Genomic DNA, 27,692 nt, shown 5'->3' on the forward strand with positions numbered 1-27,692 from the left:
TTCACTGGGGCTAATCTTCCTGTCATCCAAGACTTCTATACCAGGCAGTGTCAGAGGAAGGCCCTAAAATTGTCAAAGACTCTAGCTACCCTAGTCATAGACTTCTCTCTGCTACCGCACGGCAAATGGCTACCCAGACTATTTGCATTGCCCCCTCGATCTTTTACACCGCTTCTACTCTGTTATTATCTTTGCATAGTCACTTTAATAAATCTACCTACATGTACATATTACCTCAACTATGTTAATGCAGTAGCATGTGACCCCGCACATTGACTCTGTACCGGTACCCCCTGCACATGGCCTCGCTTGTTATTTTACTGCTGCTTTTTAATTATTTGTTTCTTTTATTTCTTATTATTTATTTATTTATTTATTAACTGCATTGTTGGTTTTAAGGGCTTGTAAGTAAACATTTCACTGTAAGGTCTACACGTTGTATTCAGCGCAAGTGACAAATAAAATTTGATAACATAACCTCTGTCCCAGGCTTAACTGCTACTGCATTAACATAACCTGAAGAAATAGGTTAAAGTGATAGTGCAAGATTCTGGCAACTATGGATAGACATTTTATGTTCCTGCATTCCAGTATGAAGGTAGAGGTAGTTTTGTGAGCCAATCAGCATGGGAAATTAACAAGTCAAATGCTGGTAGATTTAGGCTGGCTTGTAGACATAGGCGGGTGGTCACACAGAGCATTTGGGAGCAGTTTTTATTTTTTATCCAAAGCCCACATGTATAAAAAAATGTAAAAAGTTATTTAAAAAACATACATATGAGTGTGTGTGTCATCTCGAAGAGAGAATTTCAACACTACAGTGGTGAAAGAGAGGTAGGGTACAGCATATGTTCAATATCTGGTTCAAACAATAGAGAAAGATGGAGGCCTTGCCTGCTTGAAAAGGTATAGAACAAATTAATATGTTGTTTTAACTTTACAAAACATGTACATGTGTTTTAAAGAAATGTGGCTGATAACATTTGCGCATTAAATTCACCACCCTGGAGCCAATGCTAACTAGCATAAACGCAATGACTGGAAGTCTACCGGAACAGCTAGCATGCTAGCTTGTACTATCACTAGTCTATGATATGGCAATACAGGTGGATGAGGAGACCCTTTACATGAGCAAGCATTTCCTGCTTGAGGTTTGGTCATCTAGCCCTGTGGCCTCCTTTGCAGCCTTCTGCACTATTTCCCTTGCAGAGTGGAAGAGTACTGGCAAATAAAGCTATGTAAAGTCTTCCATTTCTCTAATCTATGTTTAGTCAAGTCACCGGAGTTTCCACAATTCTGATGTCACCTTAAGTCACCTGGTACACAAACCTTATGGTGACATAACTAACTCCTCATCAATGTCTGAGATTCCATTCTAATGCTATCACAAGACGTCTACCTGCTTTCACAAAGCAAAATATGGATCAGTGCTGTAAAATTACAAAAACAAAATTCAAATAGTAAAATATTGATTTCTAATACTCTATCAAATCAATGTTAGTTACCTGGGTAGTTTGAATCTGACAGGAGACGTGAAGGTATTTACAACTTTATGACACCAGTGGCAGAGTTCCATGAAACAACTTAATTGCTTACTTACATTAAGCAGTAGCAGAGCTCTACGCTAACTTTTTTAAAATAAGAAGCACGTGTGCGCCTAAATTGAAGGCTCACACAAAATAAATTTAGGAGCACAATGAAACATATGAGGTAATAAAGCAAGAATCCTTCATTTTTCTAGGCGCACTGGTGCCCTGCAAATATTTAGGCGCATATGCAATTAAAATGGTCGCACGTTAGAGCCCTGAGTAGGCCTATTTGTTTCCCAACTTCCCACTCATATGCAATATGCAGTAAGCTATAGACGAAGAGTACACTTAAAGCAAAGCCTAACAGCTGATCAGTTTAGAGTAGGTATTGTAGTAGTATTGATATCTGCAAATGATTTAATATAACATGTAAATTGAGTCTACACAGTCAGTACCACTCAAGCTTATAAGAAGCTGTTGTAGGCTCAATCTACATGACAAGCCAATAACTCTTGGAAGCCTCAATTCAAGTGGTAGTAAAAACATGTTGTGTTGCAGTTGGACAGTTTACGCCTTTAAATTGTGTGGCATAAAAGTATAGACCACAGATTACATACTGGCATACTTCAATCAAAAAGGCATAATTTCAGGAAAAGCAGTTCAATAAGAAATCTAACTACCAATGAAAATGCCATTCCACAAATAGACACTCAATTATAATGCGGAAACCTCATCGTGGACACAACATATACTTAAGATGATTTAAGATTTTACTTAGTCTATGCTTATGCTATATTAGTGTATGAGACTCCTGTTTTAGGGACAGGGTTTATATTTCTTGAAAACAACTTGTTTTTAGATGTGGTTTTGCAGGGTTAGCATAGAATATGTAGGCTATAGGCTACATTACATCAGCATAGTGATAGCACTTCTGCTCAATTGTGAGGTGTCCCTTAGATACATCTTTAAGGCCAGCACCAACCTAACTCAAAATACACGGTGTTAATCTATGAATCCTCAATGCCTAACTCACAGAATTGAGTTCATCAACTCCAATTTCTAATGATTGGGAGGCTCCAAGACACACGAGAATGTGGACGAGAGGTCGACCAATTAAGATTTTTCAACGCAGATACCAATATCAATTATTGGAGGACCAAAAATGCTGATACCGATTAAATCGGACGATATATATCGATCTATCACAACAATACTGAATGAACAATGAACACTTACTTTAACTTAATATAATACATAAATAACATCTATTTAGTCTCAAATAAATAATGTTCAATTTGGTTTACATAATCCAAAAACAGTGTTTAAGAATAAAGTAAAAGTGCAATATGTGCCATGTAAAAAAAGCTAACGTTTAAGTTCCTTGCTCAGAACATGAGAAAGCTGGTGGTTCAATATTCCCAGTTCTTCAATATTCCCAGTTAAGAAGTTTTAGGTTTTAGTTATTATAGGAATTATGACGCGTCAACCACCTTTGATTGAATGTTCTTATAGGCACTTTAGTATTGCCAGCCTAATCTCGGAAGTTGATAGTCTTGAAGTCAAACAGCTGGCAAACGCAGCAAAGTGCTGTTTGAATGAATGCTTACGAGCCTGCTGCTGCCTACCACCGCTCAGTCAGACTGCTCTGCCAAATATCAAATAATAGACTTAATTATAATAAAACACAGAAATACGAGCCTTTGGTCATTAATATGGTAAAATCCGGAAACTATATTTCTAAAACAAAACGTTTATTCTTTCAGTGAAATATAAAACCATTCTGTATTTTATAGAATGGGGTGGCAACCCTAAGTCTAAATATTGCTGTTACATTGCACAACCTTCAATGTTGTCATAATTATGTAAAATTCTGGCAAATTAATTACGGTCACAATTCGCAACGAGCCAGGCGGCCCAAACTTTTGCATGTACCCTGGACAACTCCAAACAAATGTCACGTTCCCTCAGATATTCCCCAGTGGTGTAGACTATTCCTATTAGTCACCATAATCAACACTGAACAACTTATATACACAAGAGGAACCTTATCAAATACACTGAAGCAGGGCTGTCCATACTCATTTTGCCTGTCAGGCAGTGGTGTAGTGGAGCGTATAAGCCGTACACCTACTTTTTGTTGTTGTTGTAGGCATATACCATATCAATTAATAATTGCTGATGGAAAAGATACAAATGTTTAGCTTAAAAATGTTGATAAACTATTACTTCTTCACATTTTAAGAGCAGAAATGCAATTTGCAAAAAGACACCATTCTAAAATGCACACCACCGCACATGCGAGTGGTTTCTTGGACAGAGATGGAAATATCCTTTAGTAATTTCAAAATAGGGGAAATCTAAAGATGCAACAACTATCATAGGTTGCTAATATGACTAGGTTAATGCATTTGACTGCTAGACAATGAAAACATTTTTGATTTGAAAACCAACAGAACAGGAGAGCGCATATGAGGAAGTCTCTACAAAATAATTGCCTCCACGTTTCTATGGTGGGATTTTGACTATAGGCTACTTTGAAGCAAGGTAAGACATGCCTCATAATATGAAGTAAAACACCCAAGTCTCAAACAATTAAGGAACAGGAAAATAGCAATGCTAATGATAGGCCTAACTGGCCTAACTGTCTTCTGATAGATGAGCAGGTTTTCCCAAAAACCTTCAATTAAATGTTAACTAGCAACAAAGTAGCCTATGCCTACCTGGCAGAATTATGATTATTTGCACCAAACCAGTGGCCATTTGTTTTGCAAACTCCATCTCATGTGCGCTACAGAAACACAGCTAGCCAAACAATAGTGCTGTACAGTTGAATTAAAGGGTAACTACACAAAACAAAATCAACATTTCTAGATTTTTCCCACACCTCAAAAGTCGTCACCTGAAGTGGTTTAAGCATGGTTGTAGTCTTAAAACATCACATTTAGTTGTTATTCTATTTTTTTTTTTTAAGTGTGACTGAGAGTCAAAAAAGCTGAAACCTGGAGTAAGTGTCATCGGAGACAAATGTCTGCAGGTCCACTCGGGGAAACTTTACTCTCAATTCATTGAATTACTTATCAGACTATAGAGCACAACGCAACTCTAAACTAATTAACCTTGCTGTACGGTATTAAACTGAAATCACAAAAACTCACATTGAATGAAGTAGACAAAAACAAAAAGACCCAAATCGAAGTAAATGGTTAAAAGTAACATGAAAACAGCCAAACAGGACAGGTTAGGTATCAACACCTCCAAAGCAAATGTAGCCTCATTTATCTGTTTTAATAGTGGGACTACTATCACCCTACTTGCACAGTACAGTTTGGGTTGGGCCAGACTGTGAAAGACCAATATGGAAATCATCATTTTAGGTCATTCAGAGTGCATCTTACTGTTTTTCATAGCATCTTTCACACAGAGCGCCTGTCCTGGACTTTGATGCTACCTGACAGTCTAGCGAAGAGATTGTATTGTAAGTCCATCATAATTTTTAAAAAAGTTTTCATCAAACCACCTGTCGGTTGCATTGAATCAGCTCGCAGTCAGGATCTGGCCCGCGGGCCTTATGTTTGACACCCCTGCACTAAAAGGTACAGACAGAAGAAAAACCTAAAATGTAGCCTAGGTACCAACTGTCTACACTCACTGACCATGAATGAACTAGACAGCGGAGAGTTTTCAGAAAGTGAAAAGAAATGCCCAATCCTCCAATAGAGCAAACAAAGAACTCTGAGGGAAGAAAATGCATTTATCTTGAACTCAAAATGCCATTTAGCAAACCATGTGTGTTGCTGAAAACAAGTTCATAAAGAGTCTATTTCGAGCTTTATATGACTGTGGCGGAGTGTTTGTTGGAGCCACTTAACTAGAAGAGCACAAACAGTGCGGACAGGAATATGATAGGAAATTAGAATACTTTTTCTGGAGAGACCTAAACCTCTGCAGGTCCACAAGGGGAAACTTCACTCTCAATTCATTGAATTACTTAGAGCACAACGCAACTCTAACCAAATTAACCTTGCTGTACGGTATTAAACTGAAATCACAAAAATGAATGAAGCAGACAAAATTCAATTCGAAGTAAATGGTTAAAAGTAACATGAAAACAGCCAAACTGGACAGGTATCAAAACTTCCAACAAGTCACCACCGAGACAACTTCAAAAACCTTATACTGTACCTTTGTGTGCCTCCTGCAGGGGAGCCTGACATTGTAGTGCAAAGCTGAACGCCGCTGTGAGGGGAGACCAGGAACCGGACAAAGTGAAGGAAAGAAAAGGAAAAGCGTGAGACAAAAAGAAAGACAGAAAGCAAGCTGCAATTAGAGAGGCTTTCTGTGTGGCTTTACTGGCCGTGGTGGGCTCCTAGCCTAGTTTATTGTTCCCCCAGATGCTCCCTCTCACACTAACAGTCACAGACTGATAAATGCAGCCTTCCTCCTCAGGATTATGTTTCCTCCTGCAGCCCGCTGACAAGTAGCCATGTGACTGGAGTCAGTGACGATTTGTCCGAAGCCTCTGAGTCAGAGGCTTTGGACAAGCACACAGACAATTTTTTTTAGATGCAATTGAACAGGCCTATAGCTTATGAACTGAACACAAAACACAATCAACTACTGTATAAACATTATACCTCTATCTGGAATTTCAAAAAAGAAACAGATAACACACTTATTTCCTTGTAATAGAACAAGGCCAAAGTGATGGAGTTGTGTAGCTAATCTTGTGTGATGAAAACCGTCACCTCTAGCGTCAAAGTAGCAACACAGCCATAATGTGTAGTGATAACTATCCCACCAGAATAATACAAGATAATGTGACCCTGGATTAGGAAATACCTCAGCCTTACAAGATATCATTTTTTATGACCTCATCATCAATAGATTAATGCAGGGAAGCAGTCCACCAATCTTCAGATGTCTGGCTCCAACTATATCGACACAGGCAAAACCAACAATAATGCTTGATTATAGTGTGCCACAATGGGCAAGCATTGTAGTAAATGCTGTAGACATTGACAATACAACATGAAAGAGCTCGACAAAATCTGGTTGCCATGACATACAATCAACTGGACCTTGAGCTGAATAGCAATTCTGTGCTGAACAATGACAAACCGTGGCGTAGGGCAGGGCCGTATATCATATTTCATAAAACGGGTTGTTTGGATCCTTGATGCTGATTGGTTGATATGCAGGAGTTGTGGGACAATAACTCTCGCAAAATAACATGGTGTTAATGTTAATTCCACTGTCCCTGCAGCCCAGGCAGGAAATTCATAAACATCTACATATTATTTGTCCATGCTATTTGGTTTGCAACAGTCGGAAGTTGTATAAACCTATCTGTCAGCCTCTACGACCTGTGCAACAATCTCTCCTGTACCATGTTCATTCCTAGCTAACCCAGGAATGAACATGAAACTAATAATTCACCAAGGAAACCATAAACACTCAGAATTCCAGTGCTGGAGTGCCATTTTAGCTGGGAACGATGTGAGTGGGACATCCCATTCTCCACCTAAGAGGCAAGCACCAGCCCTTGGCTTCACCTTTGGCTTCAGCTTGTCAAATGATAATTCCATTATTGCTTAATTACTACATAGGCCTACCGGTATTTATCCACTCACTAGTGTGGATTTTTATTGTACCCTCGAACAGTATTTTATATGTTTTATTTGTTACATTAAATAATTCAGTAAATTATATAAAATCATTTGTTTTTAATCACCAGCAAGAAACTGCTAACAGCTGAGCTAGGTAACTTGCAAGCACAACAAGTCTACAACTTCGTGAGTAGAGACCCCGAAAATCGTCGGGCTGCTGTCTAGTGGCAAAAGTACTATTTCTTTTGTTTACAAAAAAAAATGAAATACTGAAAGACAAAAGAAACGTGACAGTGTGTAAATTATAAATTAGAACAAGAAATTGATGACATTTCTGGAAGTGAATGCTTGAATTGAACATAGCCCAACTACAACTGGAAACCATTGGTCGAGTACCAGCATGAGGCTACAAAATAATATTTTGATGCAATGTTCTACAAATAAGACTACTTTACTGTCAGTTGTGTCCTCCTATTATTTTTGGTTGAAGTTCAGTTGAACAGTATAAAGCAATCAGAATGGAGAAAGCCCACAAAAACCAATTAGAAATCATTTGCTGCCATCCTAGGTTCATGCACTAACCATAAAGCATAACTATTATTATTATTCAGAAACATCAAATACTGTCAGAAATTAGAAATATATTATATTTTCAGATAAACTAGTAATTTAATAGGATATGTCATAAACCCTCAAAGTTCCAGAATGGTCTAAAAATGGCAGCCACAGTGTTCAGGGAAAAATCCAAACAAGATTAATTGGAAGTAATGGTAGTAGAAGCATCGGTGATGCATTTCCTGCTTTTAAGAGTCTAGCTACAGTTTCAGATATTATATGTTCCTAATTTTGTTCGAAAGTTGTTTTCATTGCAAGTTAAAGCTTACTCTTCGCTAGGTAGCTGATGTTAGATGGCTGGCTCGCTAGTTAGCATTACATTTATATATGATGTGTGTGTAGTGATGTTCTCAGAAATCCATTTCACATTGCGAGTTATAACCTAATGTTAGCTAACTAACTAACATTGAACCTATTTGGTTAACTTTAGCCAGCTATGACAAATCGGTTTCTATTGCTGGTACTCTATGGATTGGGATTATGGGTCATTGTTGAGCTAGCTAGATGTCTGAACAAAATACCCCAAGTTAAAGCTTCCTGTTAGCTAGCTAGCTGACATTAGATGGCTGGCTCGCTAGCTAACATTACATGTACTATCTGTGTAGTAACGTTCTCAGAATGACATTTGCATTGCTAGGTATAGCCTAATGTTACCTAGCTAACTAACATTGAACCAATTTGGTTAACTTTTGCTAGCAATGACAATCGGTTTGTATTGCTGGTACTATATGGATTAGGATTATGGTTAATTATTTAGCTAGCATGTCTAAACAAAAGACAACACTTCGCAAGATAATTACATAACCCATAAAGTTAGCCATAATCACCGTCAGACACACCTGGCTATCTATGTATAATAATGCCAAAATACTTGTATCTGGAATATGTCTTTGAGCATCAGTAGCACACGCCTGACTCTCCTCCACCAGTCAAACAAGGAGAATGGTCTAATGCCTCACATCAAAAAGAGAGCTAACCCAAGCAAGCACAGCTTACACCTGAAGCATGAGAACTTGAAGCGAGTTGTGAAGTTCAACAACTACCCAGAGGATAATGCAATAGTATTACCAGGACGCCACCCAGGACACAAACACTTGGTGGAAAGCTGCTGCCATCCCATGTGACAAAATCAGCGGTGTGGTGTCTCTACAAGGAATCGATATATGTAAAGCATAAACAATGTGTTTTGATCATTTAATTTACCTCCAACATGACTGGCACAACTTTTTACTGAGCTCACATTTTTTTTTTCCTGTTTTCCAGCCTCGATGCTCTGCAGCCTGGTGTTGTTGCCGTCAAAGAGCGATCGGACTCAGTCGGGACCAGGTTTCAGCTGCTGAGACATCCTTCCTCCCATAGATGGTCTGCCTGCACCACCTGGACACAGCTAGACAAACATATGTTTTTGAGAAGATCAGGGAGCTTTGTGACGAAGAGGCTATGGACATCATACGCCCTGCACCAAAATCAAGGGCAGAACAGAAACAGGCTCTCCAAATATAGATTCCCTTCTTCATGCTTGGTTTGGATGGACCAGTAATCAGGACTATCTGCAGTGCCTTTATTCAAATGACTCTCTCCTTTTTATCCTGCTGCTCAGCCACTTTAACCTTGATTGTATGCATACAACTACCTCGTCTATTACCGATATCGTTATTGTACATAATGTATATCATTTTATTTATATTGACACTATCTGATATTGCTATTGTGCAAGTAACCGTTTGGCTTGGCTGTACCGTTTACAGCTTCTATAGAGATCCATACACTTAGAAAATATTTTTAAATACTAGATATCGGGACACTTTGTTCACCTGGAATTTTTCCTTAATTGTAGGCTACTACTTGTACCACTTTTAGTCTTAATCTTTACCACAGTTCTCACTGTTTAGTACGTGACCTCACATGTGAATCCTTAAAGAGATGGGTGGGGCTGGCTTAAGAGGGTGTGGACAATGCTGAATGGGTGTAAACAAAGGAGAGCTCTCCAGTAGATACCAAAACATTCAAAGGCCAGCTTATCAACTTTCAAAGCAGAATTACTTTCCCATTGTTCCTCAAAATGCTTTTATCCAATGTAAAAAACACAAATTTCAAATTTTGCTACCTAAGACCGAATCAAGGTGGTTGGTCAAATTTCTTTCAGGGTTTGGTACAAACCGTGGTAAGTCAAATTCAAGGACTAAAGTACTTTTTCAAGCACATATTTATTTTCAAGGACCATAAATTTGTAATAGTTCAGATTAAGTGTTTCTAGTCGCCACAATATATCGTCACAACCTCATGAGGGGAAAAAACAAAACAAACTATTTATTCATCACCATCTTACAAGTTCTACTCAATAATATATGTTTCACTACATACATGGAGTGGTAAGTCAGTACTGATGATGTTGACTGATTTCCTTATATGTACTGTAATTCAGTAGATTTTAAAAAATTGTAACATTTATATTTGTGTACATAATAATATTAAAATGAAATTTAAAATATCTTTATATTTCACAAAATTTTAGGTCCCACAGGCTGTCCCAACACAAAAGGACCCACTATGTTTAGAACCCACTGTACTATTAACCGCTCTCCCTGCTCGGTTTACTTCTCTCTCTCTCTGTGTATCTCCTTTGCCTCGTTCATTGCATCCTGACTCACCACTGTGTCACTACTCACTGTAAAAATAAAATACATTTTGTTATGAGAACTTATAGTAGCCCATATTTTGATTATAGCTAGCTTAATTTCAGTCAACTGCTCCTGCTGAGGTCAGGCTCTGTTCAACATTAGCTTCCAACTTCATCCTTCTAGCCAACTAGTTATAGCTAGCTACCTGGCTAACAGCCAGAGCACTTGAGCTACCTAGACATCTGACTGAAATATCAGCGACTATTTACCAGTTGTACATTCATTTTTTGAGTGGCAGTTTTTTCCCCCGTTTGGGGAATGTCTGCTGACACAGCAGGAGTCAAGGGATGCTAAAAAAACAATCCCACTGTCAGCAGTGTCTCCCACTTGCCAGTGTAGGTCTGGGCTGATGGGAGTTAATTTCAACTCTCAGCCTGTCGTGGGTGGAGTCTCGTTGGACAGAGTGGTGAATGAATGCGCTGAAAACAAGGCAAAATACAAGGGAGCAGGTGAACATAACGAGCATACATGAATAGTTCATGATTCCACTCATTCGCAGAGGTATGTGCGATTAAAACTCAGATCAAGAAGCCTTCTGACTGTTGAACAACGCTGGGAATGCAATAAGTGTGTAAACGATATAAAAAAATATATATATATAAAAAAAAAAAGAGTAAACTATTTCACAAATAAAAAGATGAGTAAATGACGTTAACGTGTTTACCCTCTACTACATCCCTGGATGGGTCTGGCAAAACCATTCATAAACAAATATCCTGCCAAGCAAAAAGGAATCTGTATTTGCCCGGCATTTTAGCTATCGATGTGACGTTTGGTGGCGCCTAATCAGTCACTTCTGTACCTGCTTGGCAGAGTCGCAGTGTGGTTGGACTGGGCGAGCTTGCCTAGCAACCAGAGGAAATAAAACTCAGTAGTCTGCCAGGAAATGAATTCACAAGACCAATAAATTTTTGTAATATTCTTCATATTAGATCATTGTCTGTTGTCCTCTCATTTTAATTCAAGTACTTTTCAAGTACCAACTTCAGAAAATGTCCGATTTTTAAGGTATTCCAGTACTTTCAGAGTGCCAAATGCAAGTACTTTAAGCACGTCATGCAAAAAAATAATCTTTGTATGTATCCATTATAATGATCCTGATAAATTAATTTGCTGTGATGAGCGAAGCCGACAGTCACGTCACGTTCATTTGCACCACACGGTGGTGATCGCAACAACTGCAACATGTTGCACAGGTCGGATAGGCACACAGCGAGGTTTATATTAACCCCCGCTGAACCAAACGCTAGCATAGTAGAGGGTTTTTTCTGGATCAAACATAGGGCTTAGGTGGTGGTTGTGGCGGGGGCATGGCTAATGATGGTTGGCTGACCTAAAAATGTAGCAGTTTTATAGAAACTGTACTGCAATTCCTCACGTTCGGTCATGGCTTATGCTATCTGAGTGACTCAAACATAACAAAATCAAATGACAACAATACTCCTGAATGTATCATTTTTAGATCTTAAAGTGTTTTTTATACCTTGTCAGTTCAGGGTTTTTCAACGCTCTAACCACTAGGCTACCCTGCCGCCCCGAAATATGCACATATACAGCTGAAGTCGGAAGTTTACAAACACTTAGGTTGGAGTAAATAAAACTTGTTTTCCAACCACTCCACAAATGTCTTGTTAACAAACTATAGTTTTGGCAAGTTGTTTAGGACATCTACTTTGTGCATGACAAGTCATTTCTCCAACATTTGTTTACAGACAGATTATTTCACTGTATCACAATTCCAGTGGGTCAGAAGTTTACATACACTAAGGTGACTGTGCCTTTAAACAGGTTGGAAAATTCCAGAAAACAATGTCATAGCTTTAGAAGCGTCAGATTGGTTAATTGATATAATTTGAGTCAATTGGAGGTGTACCTGTGGATGTATTTCAAGGACAACCTTCAAACTCAGTGAAACTGCTTGATATTATGGGAAAATCTAAATAAATCAGCTAAGAACTCAGAAAGAAAAAAATGGTAAACCTCCACAAGTCTGGTTCATCCTTGGGAGCAATTTCCAAACGCCTGAAGGTACCACGTTCATCTGTACAAACAATAGAACGCAAGTATAAACACCATGGCACCACGCAGCAGTCATACCGCTCAGGAAGGAGACATGTTCCGTCTCCTAGAGATTAATGTACTTTGTTGCGAAAAGTGCCAATCAATCCCAGAACAACAGCAAAGGACCTTGTGAAGATGCTGGAGGAAACAGGTACAAATGTATCTATATCCACAGTAAAATGAGTCCAATATCGACATAACCTGAAAGGCCGCTCAGCAAGGAAGAAGCCACTGCTCCAAAACGGCCATAAAAAAGCCAGACTAAGGCTTGCAACTGCACATGGGGACAAAGATCGTACTTTTGAGAAATGTCCTCTGGTCTGATGAAACAAAAATACAACCGTTTGGCCATAAAGATCCATCGTTATGCCTGGAGGAAAAAAGGGGATGCTTGCAAGCCGAAGAACACCATCCCAACCGTGAAGCACAGGGGTGGCAGCATCATGTTGTGCGGTACTCTGCTGCAGGAGGGACTGGTGCACTTCACAAAATTGATGGCATCATGAGGCAGGGAAATTATGAGGATTTATTGAACCAACATCTCAAGACATCAGTCAGGAAGTTAGAGCTTGGCCGCAAATGGGTCTTCCAAATGGACAATGACCCCAAGCAAAAAGTCAAGGTATTGGAGCGGCCATATCAAAGCCCTGACCTCAATCCCATAGAACATTTATCTTCTGTCAGGAGGAATGGGCCAAAATTCACCCAATTTATTGTGGGAAGCTTGTAGAAGGCTAAGGAAACATTTGACCCAGGTTAAACAATTTAAAGGCAATGCTACCAAATACTAATTGAGTGTATGTTAACTTCTGACCGACTGGGAATGTGATGAAAGAAATAAAAGCTGAAATAAAAATCATTCTCTGCTATTATTCTAACATTTCACATTCTTAAAATAAAGTGGTGATCCTAACTGACCTAGGACAGGGAATGTTTACCAAGATTAAATGTCAGGAATTGTGAAAAAACTTAGTTTAAATGTATTTGGCTAAGGTGTATGTAAACTTTGAGATACTGAATTGATTGCAACCATGCTTTATTGTAGTCCAGAGGTATAGTAAGCTTCATACCTCTGTTAGTTCCGTTTTTCCTATCAATCCGCTTAAAACTTCAAACAATTCCACATAAAGTCAACTAAGGTACTGGATTATACATGTTTTGAACAAAGTGTGCAGTAATTCAATCTAAACACTTAGCCAGTGGGTCAAACAACAAGCATTCCTACATCAGCTTACATGAGACTTACTGCTGAAGAAATGCCTGTAGCCATGGGTGACAAGGCCTATGTGAGCTTGTGTGTGTGTGTGTGTGTGTGTGTGTGTGTGTGTGTGTGTGTGTGTGTGTGTGTGTGTGTGTGTGTGTGTGTGTGTGTGTGTGTGTGTGTGTGTGTGTGTGTGTGTGTGTGTGTGTGTGTGTGTGTGTAGGGTTACAATTAGGGTTAGGGTAAGGGTTCATAGTCACGGAAAATAGGATATTGAATGGAAATTCAATTTTAGGTCCCCATGATGATAGAAGAACATAACGTGTGTGTGTGTGTACTTGTTTTCCTACCTTATCAGGACCCCAATGTCCTGATAAAGTAGGAAAACAAGAACCTGAATTTGGTCAAATGCTATTTTAAGCTTAAGTGTTCGATTTAGGGTCTGCGTGTTAAGGTTAGGTAAATGTTTACCCCTGGAAAAGTCCTGAAATTCCACAAAAACACAGCTGTGTGTGTGTGAGAGTATTAGTGTGCAGGCATGATTGTTTGTCATTGGGATATATGTGCTCACAGGGAGTCACATGACATTCTGGAAGAAAGAGGAAACACAGAGCAAAAACCACAATGAGCTCAAACTAGACACCAGTTCAAAGACTGGGGTTTCCTCTGTCCCAATAGCACACTGAAAATAACATTTCTCCATGGAGTACTGTGGTCAGACCTATAAAAAGAGGTGTGAGAGCCCCTTTGGATTGTGGAGGATGAGCTTTTTTACCGTGGCCACCAGACAATTAGGCGAATGCTCAGTAGATAGTTTGAAATGTAAACAGCATTCTTTCTCTGCTCTTTCTGCAACATAGCCAACTACATTCCCTTGGTCAGTTCCAATATTTCAAAAAGGAAAACAGAGTACATATTTGCTTGCGGAAATAGTTGACAATGTGGTGAGCAACAGCATCATCCAAACCTGGCTGAAATTACCAAAACTTGTAACTGGGCAAACACCTGAACATAAATCTAAGACTATAAATATAGCCTAGTCTATATAACAGATATAAAAAGGTATTCTAACCAATTGCCTGATATACAATTTTTTTTTTTTTAAATCTAATAATAATGAAATGTATACCTTTGAGTGATATATAACTATGGTGTTTTAAACACTTCGAGCTCACTTGGACTGAGTTTTGAAACCATCAGCAAAATTCCTTTCTGCAGCAGATTCTACTGCTTCCTATAATTTCTGTTCCTGTTGTAAGCCTGTAGCCCAGTGTTTCCACTGTTTTTTTTGCAGCAGTGGCTTTTTTAAAGGACATTCTAGGGTTGGGCGTTATACTGTATTTATCATATCCCGGGGTATTTTGAAATACCCACAGTATGGTTTTCAATAGCATAGGATTATTGTAATTTTTTAAATACGTGGATATTTGTACTTTTTAAATAAATGTCTGCAGTCGATTGCAGTCGATTGAGTGCAGTCGATTGGTGCATTAATAGATAAAGCGTTGCCCGTGCTAATAAAATCCTTTTGGCCACTAGAGGCCTCAATCATTCTCTATGATCTAGATACACACTCAGATCAATAATCCCTCAGAAGCTAACTTTTTTTGTAATGTCAAATAGTGGTAACATTATTAATCCCGGATCAGGCAACAAATATCATTACACATTTGCAAGTCAGTAAACAGGCGCATCATAAACAAACTCACCAGTCCCCTGATTAGTCAAAGCCCTCTCAAAATTGTCTTGGCACCGACTTGAATAAGAAGGACCCTGGATCTAGATAGGTGTTTGCTATAAGCCCAGCTGGCCTATTGGTTTATTCCTATGGTGATCTGGCAGTGGTCAGTGTTGATAGCTTCGTGTCCATTGAAAAGTTGTTTCCCTTGAAATAGCACTAGCGCTTGGGGGTTCTGTGCACACAGTAACTGGAGTGTTTCCAGCATCACACACACAGCAACAGCTGCTCCTGATGAATCTACTGTACGTCCAGCTCTCTCCATCTACCCTCAGAAGAATCAGTCAGCCGGCTGTCTGTCCAGTTCTGTTTGCAAGTTAAGTAGCACCTGTCTTGGGGGGAGGGATATATAAAAGGGCCGATTGAGGACATCCCATGGTGGCATGCTGATGGAGGTTTTCATGTGCTTCCTTATGGTCAACAGACCCCAATGTCTAAAGAGGAAAATTCAGTCATCGTTCTAGCATCGATACCAGTGGAGGCTGGTGAGAAGAGTTATAGGGGGACGGGCTCATTGTAATGGCTAGAATGGAATTCATGGACCAGAGCCAAACATATGGTTTCGAGGGGTGTAATAGTACACGTATTCGTATCAAACCATTCAGTACATGGACCTTGGTTCAGTCCAGACTGTGAACCAGATTAGATACAAAAAAAATATTTAAAAATACAAAACACTAGGCCTATAGGCTATGCCTGCGCTGCGTTGGAGGCCTATGCCTCTTGAGTAAATCTGAGCTGAAAAAGAAAACTAATTTCAGGCTATTCCATTAAAACAACTAGACTATGCCCACATTGTAACCAAAATTCAAATTTGAATTGCCACATTTCACACTGTCCTTTTGAGGTGCAATCGGGAACTAGTTCTGTAGGATGGCGAGTGGTGGGGTCGATAAAGGATCATTTTTTAAATCTCCAGTTTGGGAACATTTTGGCTTCCCAATAGATTATAACGGTGAAGGACAGAGTTGTGGATAAAACGTTAACAGTATGTCGCCACGCTCTATGAGAATAGTCTCTGCAGCTGCCAACACCTCAAATATGTCGACAGATTTACACCGACATCACCCCAGTAAACCAGAGCAAGACGGAAACTCAAAGAAACAATACAACAGTCTCTCCTCTGCATTCAAACATTCCTTAGCAACTGATTCTGATTGGGCCAAATAAATTACAAGAGCGATAGGTAAGCTATGTTTATATTTTTTACAGTCTTTGATTTATAGCCGTGGATATGCACCCTTTCACGGTGGTTGAGAATTGGGGGGGTGCTTGAAAGTGCTTGAGCCATGTTACGAACTTCTCCCTTGCACCCATTTCAGCAAACAGGTACAGTGGTTCCTCCTTTAAAAGCACCTTGTGTGCTGCTGCAGAATTCTATGGCACGTTATTTAAATTGTTAGCCATTTTTACCATTAATGCTAGTTGGTACTAGTTTGACCAAAGGCCAAAACATTTATTTCTGTTTTTAGAAGGAGAGAAATAATGAGCCGATTGTGTGCCACCCTATGGGACTCCCAATCACGGTCGGATGTGATACATAATAAATTATTATTTCTACATATTAAAAGGTTCCAATTGATAAACATTTTTTATCAATTAAGATATTTGAATTTAATCACAATATTTGTTGTATTATTTGTTCTGTATTTTCTGGTAGATTAACCTCTTGGATTTAGGGGGGCATTATTTTAATTTTTGGATGAAAAACGTTCCCGTTTTAAACAAGATATTTTGTCACGAAAAGATGCTCGACTATGCATATCATTGACAGCTTTGGAAAGAAGACACTGACGTTTCCAAAACTTCCAACCAGGAAGTGCCGCATTTTTTAAAACCGCCTCATGCCAATGACTCCTTATATGGCTGTGAATGAGCTACGAATGAGCTTACGCTTTCCACGTATTTCCCAAGGTGTCTACAGCATTGTGACGTCTTTAGGCATTTCTATTGAAGAATAGCATATATAGCATGTGGTCACATGGTGTCTCATTGCAGAAAACCTTGCGTAAAATACTGAGGTAGCCATTTTTCCAATCGCTTCTTATGAGAAACCAATTGCCTCAACGGATATATTATCAAATATATATATACAGTGCCTTGCGAAAATGTCAGTCTCTCGATGTGCAAAACTGATAGAGACATACCCCAAGCGACTTACAGCTGTAATCGCAGCAAAAGGTGGCGCTACAAAGTATTAACTTAAGGGGGCTGAATAATTTTGCACGCCCAATTTTTCCGTTTTTGATTTGTTAAAAAAGTTTGAAATATCCAATAAATGTCGTTCCACTTCATGATTGTGTCCCACTTGTTGTTGATTCTTCCCCCCAAAAAATACAGTTTTATATCTTTATGTTTGAAGCCTGAAATGTAGCAAAAGGTCGCAAAGTTCAAGGAGGCCGAATACCTTCGCAAGGCACTGTATATGTTAAAAACACCTTGAGGATGGATCCTAAACAACGTTTGCAGTGTTTCTGAAGATATTATGGAGCAATTTTGGAAAAAAGTTTGGCGTTATAGAAAAAAGGAACATTTGCTGTCTAACTGGGAGTGAGTGAAAGCATCTGAAGTTCTTCAAAAGGTAAATGATTTAATTTGGTTGCTTTTCTTATTTTTGTGAAAATGTTGCCTGCTGCCAGCAGAGCCTAGCATAGCATTATGCCATGATAAACTTACACAAATGCTTGTCTAGCGTTGGCTTTAACATATATTTTGAAAATCTGAGATGTTGTTCACAAAAGGCTAAGCTTGTGTTTGAATATATTTATTTCATTTAATTTGCGATTTTCATGAATAGGAAAAGTTTCTAGGGGTATACATGTTCGTTGCGTTATGCTAATGCGTTTGAGGATATGATCATGCTCCCGGATACGGGTTTGCTCGTCGCAAGAGGTTAAACTAAAATTGCAACCAATCACGGCCGGTTGTGATACAGCTAACCTAACCTAATGAGAAATACATTTGGCGATAGAATGCTCCCTCTACCCTCTTTCTAGGCAAGTCTATTGTCCTGCTAATAGCCCTGCTAATAGCCAGAATGGCGCTGTACAACATAACCGTGTGTGTTTGAAAGAGTATTTTCCAGTAAGCAACAATTTGCTTACCTTCATTAGCCTACTTTGTTCCAATATTTCTGTCATTCAGTGGATATTTATTCTCATAGTAATTCGTTATGGAGCCATAAGGAAATAAACATCTGCATTTTGAAAGAGTATTTTCATCAACATTTTATTAATGAAAGCATAAAGATGCTGATGAAGAAACAGTACATTATATGGTTTATCCGTCATTTTGCGGTTACAGGTCGTCACCCACACGCATTTTAAACATTTGGATAATAAAGCATTTTGAAGATAGAAACCACCTGCATTTTTTTATTAAGCTACTGTGCTGTCTGAAGTAAATATAGCCTACAGTACATACTGTAGTAAACATGGTGAAGTGCCTAATCGCGATTGTTCTCACTTTGATTATGCTGTAACATACTGTAGCACCATGACTAGGATCTCTATTCATTTAAGTGAGCATTTTAGGGCTTTCAGGATGAATGGAAACTCTACTGGAGACATTTAAAAAAATACGGTCAGTGCTATTCGCAAACACTATCATCAGATGCCTGTGCTATGCTGAACGTGAAAGCCCAAGAAAATGAACAGGTACAGTGGGTGACTATACTGTAAAGTGGGTCTAAATGCTAAAATTAATGCTTAAATAAAAAGTGACTGCTGGTCTTTACTGTATACTGCACATTGTCACATTGTATTCCATTGAGACTATTCAAGCCATCGACTCACTAGTGAATGAAGATGAGCGATCGGCAAAGGCCTTCTGTAATCTGCTGGCATCACGGCACAACATCAACATCGCTCTAATCACAGTCAGAAGACAGTTGAAGAAACTTAATTTCTCAGAACAAGAATAGACGAAGGCTGACGAGTTTCAGAAGATCTTTGTTTCTGGCCATTTTGAACCGAACCCACAAATGCTGATGCTCCAAATACTCAACTAGTCTAAAGGCCAGTTTTATTGCTTCATTAATCAGCCCACAGTTTTCAATTGTGCTAACATAATTGCAAAAGGGTTTTCTAATGATCAATTAGCCTTTTAAAAATGATCAACTTAGCTAACACATTAGCTAACACAACATGCCATTGGGAACACAGGAGTGATAATGGGCTGATAATGGGCCTCTGTACATCTATGTAGATATTCCTTTTTTATTTTTTTATATTTTTTTATTTAAATCAGCCGTTTCCAGCTACAATAGTAATTTATAACATTAACAAGGTCGTCACTGTATTTCTGATCAATTAGGTGTTATTTTAAATGGACAAACATGCTTTTCTTTCAAAAACAAGGACATTTGAACGATTGTGTGTGTGTATGTATGTATACTCACTTTTTTCCAGAGCATTAACCATGTGAGCTTGTTTTATACTATTCTGTAGTTTCGACTCGATGATTCGTCTGACAAAGAACTTTGCGTCCTGCAGGCCCAGGCATGGATCAAAGCTGGCGAGACATTCAATGATGTTATCTTCAGACTAATCAACCATGGCCCTTGAGCAATTTACAGAAAAAAAGGAAGACCAAGCCAGGGACCAGGCCCAGTTTGGCTATTTACAAAGCACAAGGTAAATAAAATATTGTAGCCTACACATCATGGACTGCTATGTGTTCCACAATAATTCACTGTTGCCTCCTTTTTCAGGTATCATGGCTCGATATTTCTTTGAGGAAGAAATCAAGAAATATGCTGGACCCTATGCTAGAGAGGTGTTTCTGGGACCACGTCGGTTCTTTCAAGGTAGGATTATAGCAATATTTTGTTATGTTTAGGCCTAGTTACATGTATATTTCTAGTATTGTACCTAATTTTGCCTGTTAGGCTAAATGTATTTTTTTATTCTCCAAAAGCAGACAATGACCGAAAACACACTACCGCCCGGTTTGCATTGCAAATGAGGGCATAAACGGGGTCAAGACGCCAGCAGAGTAAGTAGACCATGTTGTAAAACAAAGGTTAAATAAAAATAAATAAAAGACCAACACCACCTACAGTAGGTCTACAGTATATCTAAAAAAAATGTTTTACTTAAAAAAAAAAAAATCTCTACATGTAGGTCTCCTGATTTTTTTATTTTACCTTTATTTAACTAGGCATGTCAGTTAAGAACAAATTCTGATTTTCAATGACAGCCTCGGAACAGTGGGTTAACTGCCTGTTCAGGGGCAGAACGACAGACTTGTACCTTGTCAGCTCAGAGGTTTGAACTTGCAACCTTCCGGTTACTAGTCCAACGCTCTAACCACTAGGCTACCCTGACGCCTCAATTTAAACCTGATCAAACTTGTTTGGCATCAACTGAAAACATTCATCCGTAACTCTGCCAAGCCTACAAGCAAAGATGAACTGGTCAAGTAGGGGGATGTTCACACCTACAATAGCCATGCTATAAAGAGTCTATTTTCCTGCTAATACTGTAGGGCTACACCTGCTACAGTACACTTGTGAAAAACAAGTGTTTGAAAACCTGTTTTCAAAATGCCACCAGCTGTCCATCTCTACTGTAAATAAAAACACAGCATGTTGTTTACATTCTTTATTGTAACCACAATGTCACAAATAATTTGTATCTACCTTTCAAATTTATTTTCGAGTTTGGGATTTACAAATTTGCGCTTTTCATGTAATTCTTCGTTAAATCCAGTTCGGATTTAAGTATAAATTTTGGCTGACGCCTTTAGTGAGAGGTCTAATGCTTCAATATATAATCATATCTAAGCGGCATTTTTCACGCCATTATTAGTTACATTGTTTTAGTTTGAATGTGCAGACAGGCACTAAAAACAGCAAGAACGTTTCTCTAGTCAGTGAATAAAGCGGGAGAACTGCAAGGCAATCCCCATCGTGCGCCACTCGGGAGCCATGACCAATATATATTGTCCTGCAAGAAACGTTGTTTGCAGAATTCACAGCCTGCTACGCTTGTGAAAAATAGGGTTCATAATATATCTGAGAATATCTAAGGGGCTTTATATACATTCTAAATTAATTATTATTAATAATAGCTTTGTTTTAAAAATAACAATATTTTAGAGATGATTTAGCTTTCAAATAACGTAAAGTGAGCGAGAAAAAGGCCATTCTTGAACTTGGGGTGAGACATGGTTACTAATTTGTAAATAAAGCCAGTTTGATTTATTTATCTTTTTAGGAGGGAGAGAAATCAAAGCCTACCATCACCTCATGGGTCACCCGGGCATGGCCAGAACGGGTATTGAACCAGCATCTGTAGTGATGCGTGCGATGCAGTGTCTTAGACCCGCTGCGCCACTCGGGAGCTGTACAACGTGATCAGTCGGTTGTAGAAAACTGTACTACAGTAAGAGAAAAAATAATAACATTTCCACACCATAATTGTAGTCTAAGTTTCTCTTAGAATAAAAACCTTAATGTAACAACAGTTTTAGTAAGTAATACTGACGAGTAGTAACAAATAAATAAGTGTATTTTTAGAGACACAGTAGCGCCTTAGAGCACTGATTATGCTTTTGGGTTCCAACTCCTCCTTGTGCTGGTCTGGTCAATGAAGTAGTGACGCAGGGTACCGTACTAAACCATAAATTACCTCTAAATCCTGCAGCATAACCGCAACATTTTCAGTTGAGCAACCCCTGTAGTACCCGCTCTATATAAGCAAGCCAAAGCTTCCAATGAATTGGGCGATGTACCGTGCTACAGACACGCCCCATTTATGACAGTCAAAACTTTGGAGGTAGTGTCATGGTGCGTTCATAACAAAGTGGGAAGTGGGAATTTACCACATACGACTGCGAAAAATCCACTTGAACAGCCCTCCAACTGGTAATTACTAGCTGGAAACTCGTCCATCATCCAGAGCACCCACTTCCCACACATGGTCAACTCAGACGTCACCTACTAAGAAATGGCCTCTATAACAGCATTTTCAGAAGTTAAATGCAACAAAACATTATTTATGAAAAGCAATCTATTATTGTGATTTTTTAACTCTAGAATTCGTTTACAAGCATGATAGCAGTATTTTAAATGTATGGTTGCTGCAGCTTGTTGGCCATTAGCTTATCAAATCAAGTAAAATTGTCACATGCCTCAAACAACAAGGTTAGATTAACAGTGAAATGCTTAGGGCCCTTCCCAACAATACAGAAAGAATAAATAAAAATAAAAACACAATAATAATAAATACACAATAAGTATCGATAACTTGGCTATATGCACGGGTACAAGTACCGAGTCTATGTGCAGGTAATTGAGGTAGGTGTGTATACTGTATAACTAGGAATAAAGTGACAGATAAACAGTAGCAGCAGCATATGTGATGAGAAAAAAAAAGTGGCAATGCAGATAGTCTCGATAGCTATTTGGTTAAAGGGATACTTTGGGATGTTGGCAACGAGGCCCTTTATCGAATCAGCGTTTCTCAATGAGTTCAAATCACATGAATACATCCAAATTATATTTACGACTTAACAACGGGTACATTCACACCTGGTTACAAAACGCAGGATCAGAATGAAAACTTCAGAGGCTCAACATAACAATCCTGTGACAACAGACAATGTCAAGAACATTGTAAAAAGCATTTCATTTTCCTGCTGTAACAAGACCCGCCTCCTCTGCACAATTACCTCAGGGAGGCAAGCAAGGGCTATTGAGTGGAGGGGTGTGGTGGGTAGTCTATTGATAGCCCACAAGTTGACACATAGAAACTAGCAACCATCATCCAACTTTTGCCTACTACCACACCTTCCATACATCCTATGGCTGAGTCCCAAACACACCCAGTTGGCATGTTGGAATGGAGCCTAGAGATCGGAGCTTTTAGTCTTGCATGCTAAATAGACTCTTATCATCTACTACTGTGTTTGAATTATCCAAATTAAATACGTAATCACACTTGTAGACAAATACGTTCGCTAGATATGTACTTGGCATCAGTCTGAATAAAAAGCTGAAAGTCTTTGGTATAAAGGTGATGAATTAAACTCTTGATCCAGATCAAAAAGCATGGTAAATCTCTGTAAACTTCTCAAAAACACCAAAGGAAAAATCCCAAATTGAGGTCCTTTTTGTAACAGACCTGTGGTTTATGCACTAGTCACAGTCATGGTTCACGAACATGCGCTCTTCTGGCCATCACACACACACCAGCAATGGACACTATATGAACAGCAATGGAAAATATGAACGCAATATGTAAGGTGTTGGTCCCATGTTTCATGAGATTACATTTTAAAAATCCCAGACATGGTTCATATGCACAAAAAACGTATTTCTCTTAAATGTGTTTACATCCCTGTTAGTGAGCATTTCTCCTTTGCTAAAATAATCCATCCACCTGACAGGTGTGGCATATCAAGAAGCTGATAAAACAGCATGATCATTACACAGGTGGACCTTGTGCTGGGGATAAAAAGCCAATTGTCATAAAACACAATGCCACAGATGTCTCAAGTTGAGGGAACATGCAATAGGCATGCTGACTGCAGGAATGTCCACCAGAGCTGTTGCCAGAGGATTGAATGTTAATTTCTCTACCATAAGCCATCTCCAACGTCGTTTTAAATCATTTGTCAGTACATCCAACCGACCTCACAACTGTAATAAAGCCCTTTTGTGGGAAAAAGTCATTCTAATTGGCTGCGCCTGGCTCCCCAGTGGTTGGGCCTGTCTGCCAAGTGGGTGGGCTTATACCCTCCAAGGCCCACCCATGGCTGCACCCCTGCCCAGTCTAATTTATTTATTTCAATTGACTGGTTTCCTTCTATGAACTCAGTAAAATCTTATAAATGCAACAATGAAAAATTTTGTTCAGTATATTTACATTTGTATGGTTCAAGCTAGAGGTCGACCGATTAATTGGAATGGCCGATTAAATAGGGACGATTTCAAGTTTTCATAACAATAGGTAAATCGGCATTTCTGGATCATGGCAAATTATACTGCACTCCACGAGGAGACTGCGTGGCAGGCTGACTACCTCTTATGCGAGTGCAGCAAGGAGCCAAGGTAAGGTGCTAGCTAGCATTAAACGTATCTCATAAAATAAATTTAAAAATCAATCTTAACATAATCACTAGTGAACTACACATAGTTGATGATATTATTAGTTTATCTAGCTTGTCTTGTGTTGCATATAATCGGTGTGGTGCCCGTTCATTTATCATTGAATCATAGCCTACTTCGCCAAACGGGTGATTTAACAAGCGCATTCGCGAAAAAAAGCACTGTCTTTGCACCAATGTGTACCTAACCATAAACATCAACGCCTTTCTTAAAATCAATACACAAGTATATATTTTTAAACCTGCATATTTAGTTAATATTGCCTGCTAACATGAGTTTCTTTTAACGAGGGAAATTGTGTCACTTCTCTTGCATTCTGTGCAACAGAGTCAGGGTATATGCAGCAGTTTGGGCCGCCTGGCTTGTTGCGAACTAATTTGACAGAATTTTACGTAATTATGACATAACATTGAAGATTGTGCAATGTAACAGGAATATTTAGACTTATGGATGGATGCCACCAGTTCGGTATTTTATCTAACGGTTCCGTATTTCACTGAAAGAATAAACATTTTGTTTTCTAAATGATAGTTTCTGGATTTTACCATATTAAATGACCTAAGGCTCGTATTTCTGTGTGTTATTATGTTATAATTAAGTCTATGATTTGATATAGCAGTCTGACTGAGCGGTGGTAGGCGGCAGCAGCAGGCTCAGAAGAATTCATTCAAACAGCACTTTCGTGCAATTTGCCAGCAGCTCTTCGCTGTCCTTCAAGCATTGAGCTGTTTATGACTTCAAGCCTATCAATTCCGAGATTAGGCTGGTGTAACCGATGTGAAATGGCTAGCTAGTTAGCGGGGTATGTGCTAATAGCTTTTCAATCAGTGACGTCACTCACTCAGACCTTGAAGTAGTTGTTCCCCTTGCTCTGCAAGGGCCACGGCTTTTGTGGAGCGATGGGTAACGATGCTCCGAGGGTGGCTGTTGTCGATGTGTTCCTGGTTCGAGCCCAGGTAGGGGTGAGGAGAGGGAGGGAAGCTATACTGTTACACTGGCAATACTAAAGTGCCTATAAGAAAATGCAATAGTCAAAGCTATATGAAATACAAATGGTACAGAGAGAAATAGTCCTATAACTACAACCTAAAACTTCTTAACTGGAAATATTGAAGACTCATGTTAAAAGGAACCACCAGCTTTCATATGTTCTCAGCAAGGAACTTAAAACGATAGCTTTTTTTACATGGCACTTATTGCACTTTTACTTTCTTCACCAACATTTTGTTTTTGCATTATTTAAACCAAATTGAACATGTTTCATTATTTATTTGAGGCTAAATTGATTTTACTGACTTATTATATTAAGTTAAAATAAGTGTTCATTCAGTATTGTTGTAATTGTCATTTTACAAATAAATAAAAACATTGTCTGATTAATCGGTATCGGCATTTTTTGGTCCTCCAATAAATTGGTATCGGTGATGAAAAATCATAATCCGTCAACCTCTAGTTCAAGCTATGGTCAGTGTTACAGCAACTGTTGCATACCACTGACCCTGCCAATGTTTAGGCCTGCATACAGACCATACCACCCCATGTCAAATGTCAGTCTGGATGACCCCATGAATGTTATTCAGTGCATATCCACTTAACAACTTCTGTTGTGAAGGTAAATGTAAAAACCAAACAGTTGTGGACCCAGCCAGCATAACTGATTAGGTACTAAGAAAGACCACTGAGCAGAGCATCTCAGGTTGCATTGGCAGTACAAAATGTCAGTCACTTTTCTCACAAGACATTAATGGTAAATGTGAAGCTTTGACCAGGTGTCTCTTTGTAATAAGCTGAGTTGGCCCGCAAGTTGGTCCCAAAAGACTCAGACTGAGGCGTGGAGAAAATCTGAACAATGATCATGAAATCTTACTCCAGTCTCAAACACACAGAGGCTTTCAAATTCCTGGGAAATCATGTGCTATGAATAACATGATACACTAGCTGTAGGCTGAATTTGATAGGCTATTACTATTCCAGGTGGAAATCTAAATGCTTCTTGTGTCTTCAATGTAGTCTTTGGAAAATGGTACACATTTACAGACTGCAGCAGTGTCAGACATTTTGAATATTGTCTCAGGGAATCTAAGTCTTTCGCATTCATGTTGGCATGAATAGACTAATAGCAATTGTCATCCAGATGATGATATTTCAGTACAGTACATTCATGATGTTCATAAGGACCACATACTTTGTTTCATGTTTGGTCTGAGATTAACAATATGTGCAGAGAGAGATGGGATTGACCTGATTGAGGTCATGGTTTCAGGCCACGCTGGGCACTAACATCATACTGACAGACGGTGCATCACAATGGACACAAAGGGGAGGCAGTATAAACGGAGTAAGACTGGGAGGTGAAGTTTGTAAGTGCACCAAACATTCCCTCAAATGTTTCGTCACTGAGCTCAAAATTGAACATTGTGAAAATTCTGTGAACACCGCCTGTGCCTGCTTTAAGTTAGTTTTAACAGTGGTAAAGTAGCCTACTGTGGCAATTTGATTTTAATGTAGGCCTACCATCAAATACAAATGGAAAAAAATGCATCCCATTACATTTTAACATGGAAATAGCCATTTATTCATTCAGCCTACAGTAGCAGCCAATGTGTGGTGCTCAATGTCGGTCTACATTCCAGGAAACATGCAGGGCTTGACATTAACCTGTTCATCCACAAAAATGTGTTGCATTCTTTGATGCAAGAAACCACTTAAAATTAAATGCATAATTTTTCCCATACCACTATTACAGAGAATCAGATTATGCTACCTTCTGCCTATTGGCAACTTAGGTTATTCAAGCCGGTCTCAAAATACAACAGAAAAAAAACTTTACCCGACTTGTTTTTCAAAAGATCTCAAAAGAATGCACAGATTTTGTGTTCTTGTAGGAAGCAATCACTCCCCCATTGCTGAACAAAAATATAAACGCAACATGTTAACAAGTGTTGGTCCCATGTTTCATGATCTGAAATAAAAGATCCCAGAGGCACAAAATACTTAACTCTCTCAAATTCTGTGAACAAATGTGTTTACATCCCTGTCAGTGAGCATTTCTCCTTTGCCAAGATAATCCATCCACCTGACAGGTGTGGCATATCAAGACACCGATTTAACCGCATGATCATTACACAGGTGGACCTAGGGTAAAGCCG

The 27,692-nt window shown here is 38.9% G+C and overlaps 1 protein-coding gene across 6 annotated transcripts in view; it reads right to left on the reverse strand.

Moving 5' to 3' along the window:
• Positions 1–27,692, reverse strand: part of LOC124039757 (anion exchange protein 2-like) — an 82,053-nt gene that overhangs the window by 37,790 nt on the left and 16,571 nt on the right. For 3 of the 6 annotated variants that reach the window (XM_046356086.1, XM_046356082.1, XM_046356088.1), the window contains exon 1: positions 5,712–5,936. The exons of 1 other annotated variant lie outside the window; for it this stretch is intronic. The gene's annotated coding sequence lies outside the window, so the exon portion shown is untranslated. Of the gene's footprint in view, positions 1–5,711; positions 5,937–8,990; positions 9,138–27,692 lie in introns of those variants that run through there. 2 more of the 6 variants (XM_046356083.1, XM_046356084.1) reach the window with 2 other exon arrangements.

This window comes from Oncorhynchus gorbuscha, linkage group LG07 (genome assembly GCF_021184085.1).
Source record: "Oncorhynchus gorbuscha isolate QuinsamMale2020 ecotype Even-year linkage group LG07, OgorEven_v1.0, whole genome shotgun sequence".
In the NCBI taxonomy this organism is placed as follows: domain Eukaryota; kingdom Metazoa; phylum Chordata; class Actinopteri; order Salmoniformes; family Salmonidae; genus Oncorhynchus; species Oncorhynchus gorbuscha.